The sequence below is a fragment of the Astyanax mexicanus genome, chromosome 5, assembly GCF_023375975.1.
Source record: "Astyanax mexicanus isolate ESR-SI-001 chromosome 5, AstMex3_surface, whole genome shotgun sequence".
Lineage (NCBI taxonomy): Eukaryota > Metazoa > Chordata > Actinopteri > Characiformes > Acestrorhamphidae > Astyanax > Astyanax mexicanus.
This window is the reverse complement of record NC_064412.1, coordinates 14,252,600-14,259,519: the sequence shown is the minus strand read 5'-3', so window position 1 is coordinate 14,259,519 and position 6,920 is coordinate 14,252,600.

The following is a 6,920-nucleotide window of genomic DNA, read 5'->3' as shown; positions in this document are numbered from 1 at the left end:
TTATTCTCCAAGAGGGAGGAATTCAGTCTCATTTATTTTAAACACAGTGTTATTATTTACCTTAATCCAGCAGGTACAAAATCTCAATTTGACATCAGAAATACTTCAGACTTCAACATCTGACAAATGTTAAATTTTAGCTGAAAATGAATTGGTGTGTAGACATTGAATTTTGGTTGGAAACCAAAGTCATAAATCTATTAAAAAACAATACTGAGTTGAGATCAAGCTCCAAAATTAGACAGAACACTTAATTATGTTTATTAACACCATGACAACATCTAATAGGAATGTCACAATAATGACTTATCGCGTAATAAATGAACATGACCTTAATATTTGTTTAAAAACAGCATTAATGTTTTATTTATAACATGTTTACAATGCAATTTCTCTATATCTGATTTTTTTAAATAATAAAAATGTGTGTCATTGTAAAAAGGTGTATTGTTTTATTTTTCCATCATAATAAACAATAAAATATCGCTCATTATGTTTATCTTAATAAAAAGAGCATATTAACATTAATTGTTGAGTTGTTGAGTTTGTTTAAAAACAGCATTAATATTTTATTCATATTTCATTACATTTATATTAAGGATATTCAAAATGTTTACATTTCAATTCCTCAATGTCTGTATTTTTTATAATTAATCATTTGTGTCAATGTAAAAAGTTGTATTGTTTTAAAATAGTTTTATTAAAAATAATAAAATAAAAGTTTTAATAAAAGAACCTACAAACGTTAATTGTTAAGTTGTTGAGTTTGTTTAAAAAGAGTATTAACATTTTATTTATTTTTTATTTATTAAGGATATTTCAAAATGTTAAAATTCCAATTCCTTAATATCTGAACTTTTTTATATATATTGTTTTATTGTAAAAAGGTGTATTGGTTTATTATAACATCATAATAAAGTTATATTAGTGACATAAAAGTTCCTTAAAATAGCTATAATATAATTTATCACCCTTATGTATGGGACAATACATTGTCAAATTTTTTTTATTGTGATTATAACTGTAATAACATCTAAAATGGTAGCTAGAAACTTATGTTGTAGGGACGATAACATTATAAAGTTTAGCAGATTTAGCAGGTATTGGTCAATATATAATATACATCACAACTAATGTTCATCATCGTGGAGTACATTTATTCAGATAACAGCTGTAGGGAGGTTGGTGGGCAGCTGGGTAAGCTACTGCATCCCAACCAAACTCTCGCTTTCACAAGACAGCAACACTATATAAAAGTAAAAAGATGTTTCCCAAGAACTATATTGGGTCAAATAATCGTAGCTGCATCACGTTTCACTCTGGTGAACCTCTTCTTGTTTTTACAGGAGCAGAAAAGGCTTAGCCCAGAGTAAACACAGAGCCAACTCGGATGTTTTAACAGACCTTACCTCAGGCAGTGAGTTTTATGTGATTGAACAGCCAGATTTACTTGTTTTACTGGATACAGGAAGGAAAAAGAGCTGAGGGTTGCTGACAGGAACCCAAGAATCATAATAAACATCACTCCTCCTCATCAACAAGTGTAAAAACTGGTACCACACAACAGGTGCCTACCTACCAACACAAGACACTCTGATAGATCTTCAGATATGCTGAATTAAAAGCTGCAAACACCTACCAGAAAAAACAGGTTTCTCTCTCGAGTTTAGTCCAAATAAAGCCTCTACTCCACACAGCGCTCGTGCCGCGCTAAGCTCTCTGTCAGTTATAATGACAGGCATGCGGCGCGAACGGAGCGCGAGCGACAGCCGTTGCCAACAGGTGTGAGGCTCGAGGGACTCCTCTGCCCTCTGATTGGACAAAAGCCGCCGGGGCGTTTAGAGGCCATATTTGAATAATTGCTGAAGCTAATGCTAACAACAAATGCTAATCACTCTAAGTGGTAAGTACGAATTAGCCTTTTATCAAAATATTAGCGGCCTTCAAGCTAGCTGAACAATGTATTTTGTAAAGTTAAAGTAAATGTACAGCTGTGACTACATAATTTTGGAAACATTTTGAAAAATAAAAACAAAGGAACAATACATTTAAATAACTAAGTATAATACTAAATATAATATATATTATATTAGAATACTAAAACAACTAAAATGTATAGACATTAACACATTTTGTAACAACTAAATACATTACAGAGTTGGAAAGAAGCATAGACAAATACATGTACACACAACATAAATTTGAACACAGCTTTCATTCAGTGTTTTTTAAATATATATTTCTTTATTTAATTCAAAAAGACATCAAAACAATAAAAGGACACATATGGAATTACTTATTAAACTAAAAAAAAGAGTTTGGCCTCTGATGTTTTTTGTAAAGGTAAAGTAAAAGTACAGGGGTGATTATATTATTTTGAATTAATAAAAAAGAAATAGAGGAACAATAAATTAATACAACTAAAATTTACTAAAATCTACTGATATAAAGGCATTATTTAACAACTAAATACTTTACAGAGTTGGAAACAGAGTTAGTTTCTTTATTCAATGTATTTTCTACATTGTAGATTAATATTTAAGACATCAAAACGATTAAGGAACACATATGGAATTAAGTAGTAAACAAAACAAGTGTTTTTCTGTTGTCCACAAGTTATCCACAAAGTTTTATTTTTATTTAATTTAATTTTTTAATTTACCTTACAGTAACGAAAAGTAACAGTAAATGTACAGGTGTGATTTTATAATATAAAAGTTTTAGAACTCTCCTTTTTTTGTGTTGTCCAGTATCAGTGCTATATGATCCTGGCAAGCTGCTTTTTTATTTTCTCATCTTAGCAATGACTTCACTTGTCAGACCACTAATTTTCTCATCACTGCTGAAACTGAGACTTAGTCCAATGTTAAGCTGAGCTAAAGGTGTTGGTGCCATGTGGGTCAACCAGAACTTTTACTGCTCCAGTTTCCAAGTGTTTTTTGAAGGTGTAGGAAAGAGTACTCATTGTTCTCTGGCTTCATTGCTAATGTCTCTAAAAAGACTTTTAATAGTTACAGAATTCTCTGTTTTTCTGTATATTTTTCTAATTATTATGATGAAAATGTGAATGTGCTGTTTGTAAGTATGTTAATGCTGCAGTAGAGAGTGCAGTAACACCATCTGTTTTACAACAGACAGTAGCTTTATAAATTGACATTTTAATTTCCAAAGCTCCGTTCATTTCCATTGCTACTGTTAATCAATTATTTGTTTGCTAAAATCACCTTCTTTTTATTTAAACGCGTGGTTCTTGTATGTGAAATATTAAGCAAATAGAATGTGTTTTCTCCAGGCCAGGCTGCCCAGATTGTGATGAGTATCTAGGTTTGCATGATTGGATGTCTGGTTTCCTACTCATGTTCATGATCATGTTTTAACATACTGTAGCTCATTTTGCCTTCAGGCTGCAATAAAACGTGTTGTTGCAGTACTGCGTTTCTTCCACTGGAGAGCGCTTTGGGCCATGTGTTGCTCAGGCGGGTTGACCCGGTCCTACCATGTGCTTTTTACCTATTAATACTGTGTTTAGCTCTGGATTTAGCTTGACTGATTCATCGTGTTGGCAGCAGTAGGCCTGTATGGAAGCTATATGACAATAGAATTATTTGGCTTAAACTGAGCAAATTCTGTGCTTACACGTCCAAGTGCATGTTGGTATCCATCTGTGTGTGTGTGTGTTTAGACCTATTTTGGTGTGTATATGTGGATGCACCATGACTCGGCCTAATTCACAGCTCCCACTTGATTTTCCCAGGTTTGCTCAAAACTGGCTCAGCTGATCTGAAGTTTCTAGAAGAAACTGTAGTGTCCTCTTTAGAATAAATATAGCTGGTTAAGATCACATGAGGAACACTGCGGCATGGTCCCTCTGAGGCAGTGTGTGCCAGACCTCCACCTATCTGTCGGATAGAGAGAGAAGCTGTATTTGGGTCAGAGAACCGTGGGAGAGCACCCGCGCACACACACATGCGCAGACGCTGGGTGTTTTCTGTATTTTTTTTTAAGCAGCACTGCAGTGAGTGAGGAGCAACAGTGATGTGTCTGTGTGTGGTTTTGATACTGTGAAGACTGCATAGGAATTCAGGATCTATAGTACCTGGAGGAAGCAATGATGACAGTGATGACAGTGATGACAATGATGACGTCAACAGCTGAAATGTGAAATGTGACAAAAAAACAACAATGACGATGATGTTGAAGTGATGATGTACTGAAGAGGTGTCAGATGATGACACAATGCCAAAAATAGAAAAGCACGACTTTCAAGTCTGTAAGCATCACTGTGACCCTGTACTGGAACGTTTCAGAGTTCTAGACACGCCGCACTTTTCTTCAGCTAACTTGGGTAATGTTGGCCTAAAACTCTGATGTATAATTAGGTCAACATGCCTGCACGTCCCAGCACAGTTCCGTGTTAAAGTGGGACTCTCATCTTTTGTTGTCTCATAAAAAAAAAAGGCTGCTCAAGTTTACTTCTTTCCTCCGCTCTGTCTTTCTAGGGCAGAGGGAGGGCCAGGCTGCCCCATTTCATTTATTTGTTGTTCTTTCATATCATTTAAATTCAGAAGTCAGCAGGAATAGCCTAAAGAATCTTCCTCACCACACTGCTCTTCCATATATCTGTATATTCTGTTTACCCAGTACGCCACACTCTAGCTTATTCACTTTTTACTTTTCACTGAATAAAGGAATATTCCTGTGCATATTCACTCTCTTGTTAATTTTACTGCATACTAGACCCATTGATAACTTTATGTATTTTTGATCCTTAGACTAAAGATGCACAGTAACATCAGAATAATATTGTAATAGACAATTAAAGCTTTTTTTTTTTAGAATCATCTGCACTGGATTGGCTGATATTTTACTTGCTGACATATTCATTGTAAGTTGGAAAAGAACTAAGCAATGCTGGCTGCACTACTACAGTTGTCTGACACTGGCTATGCTTCTTTACAATGTATTGATTAAAGCTAATTTCATTAATGTTTGTTAGTTACAACAGACCTGTGTATTAATTGCTCTGTTAATTTAAAAAAAGGGGGTGGGGGGGTCATAACCAGCTTATGTAAAGCCCAACAAAATGTAAAAATACATTACATTACTCAGAAATACATTTTCATTTTATTGTTTGAATATAGGTGGTTAAAAGCTAAAATGTAAGACGAATAAATGTTACATTTGTTCCTAAAATTATACTGGGGAGTCTATTCTCTCTGTAGGCATGGTCAGATTTATACACATATAATATTGGATATCAGCATCAGCTAAGAATACCAATTTTAGTGCATTCCTATTTAACACCCTAACCTGATTTATACTGTAAGTAATATAAAATAGCTGTTGTTGTGGCGCAATGGATAGAACCAATCAGCTGTCACACCATGCAAGAGACTGGGGTTCAATTCCCGGTCTGAGTGACTGTACTGCTCTACACCAATAGGCAAGACTCCTAATACTATATTGGCCCACCATCTGTAATACACATAACTCTAAATTTCAGAAACTTAAATGTAATGTGTCGTGGACTCGATCCCAGAAACAATGACATTATTTCAATACTAACAATTAGTGCTTGCCTAATCTAAAAGGCCCCTTAATTAAGTCTATTATAGTGTCCTATACATTTATATGTTTTCCATACATTCATCTCTTCCAAATACAAATGACTCTTCTTGTGCAGCACTAGTAGGTCTATTTAAAATGTTATTTACATATACAGTAGAACACCCATGCAGTAGCCTACAGCTTGCTTTCCTCTGAATCTTAATCATCGACCTGAAAATGAGCTTGACCTCGCTTCATCATCCTGGCTGATTTTGCTGCTCTCAGCAGTCTTATAAGGACAAACCAGAGTTATTTGCCTTATAAAAAATGTGTAAATATGCAAATCTCCCACTGATTTAAATATTTATGCACTGCACTGTCCTCAGTTTAACCAAACATGATTTAAAATAAAGAGAAATTCAAATTCTTACGACACTGCAGTCAACTCAGAGGGAGGCCTATTTTCTCCCATAACAGCACTGAACTTCCCCCATTAATGTGAATATTTGGCAATGTGTTTGAATTGATTAAACTCTCATTACAGTCAAAGCATTCGCAGCTTTGCTTTTCAAAGACCTCCTTAGGGCTTACCATATCCCCAGAAGCAAAACATTTCTCTTTAAAAGAAAGCTGAGATTTGGAAAATTAAAGCATGTATATTTTTTATAAATTGTGTGTGTTGGTGTTCCACTGGGCAAGATGAAAGGGCATGGTTGAGCTACTATGCTTTCTAAAACCTCACACTAACTGGTTGGAGGGAATGTTGGACAACTAAAAACCAAGGTCTGAATATTAGAAACAAAAGTTATATGCATACAAACACAAACGAATACACTTGGTTAAATTGTAAGCAATTAAATAAGGCTAATATTGATACATTCAGTAAATTTAGTGCCTTTTTTAAAACCAAATAACTTCTCATTTTAGTAAAATAGTGTTTTATATATATATATATATATATATATATATATATATATATATATATATATATGGTCCTGGGCAACATAACCTCAAATTAGTATTAATTAAACATTTGACCTAAATCACGGTTATTTTAGAGAATAATTATTTTACAAACCAATATTTTACTTAATTACACAATTATTTGAATAAATTAGTGAATAATTATTTTAATAAACAATTATTTTAGTGAACAATGGATATAGCATTTATGTTTGGTAGGAGCTGCTCAAGGTTAGTTTTTCAGTTCTTATCCATATCACAGATTGGAAGGGGTGGAGGCATGTTACCACACAAGCAAATGCATGCTTTAAAGCGGACGATACATGAACACACAGTGAGGAAAGTATATATATTAACAGACTGAAATAAAAAAAATAAATAATTAACATGAGCAAGGTTCTCAGGAAACA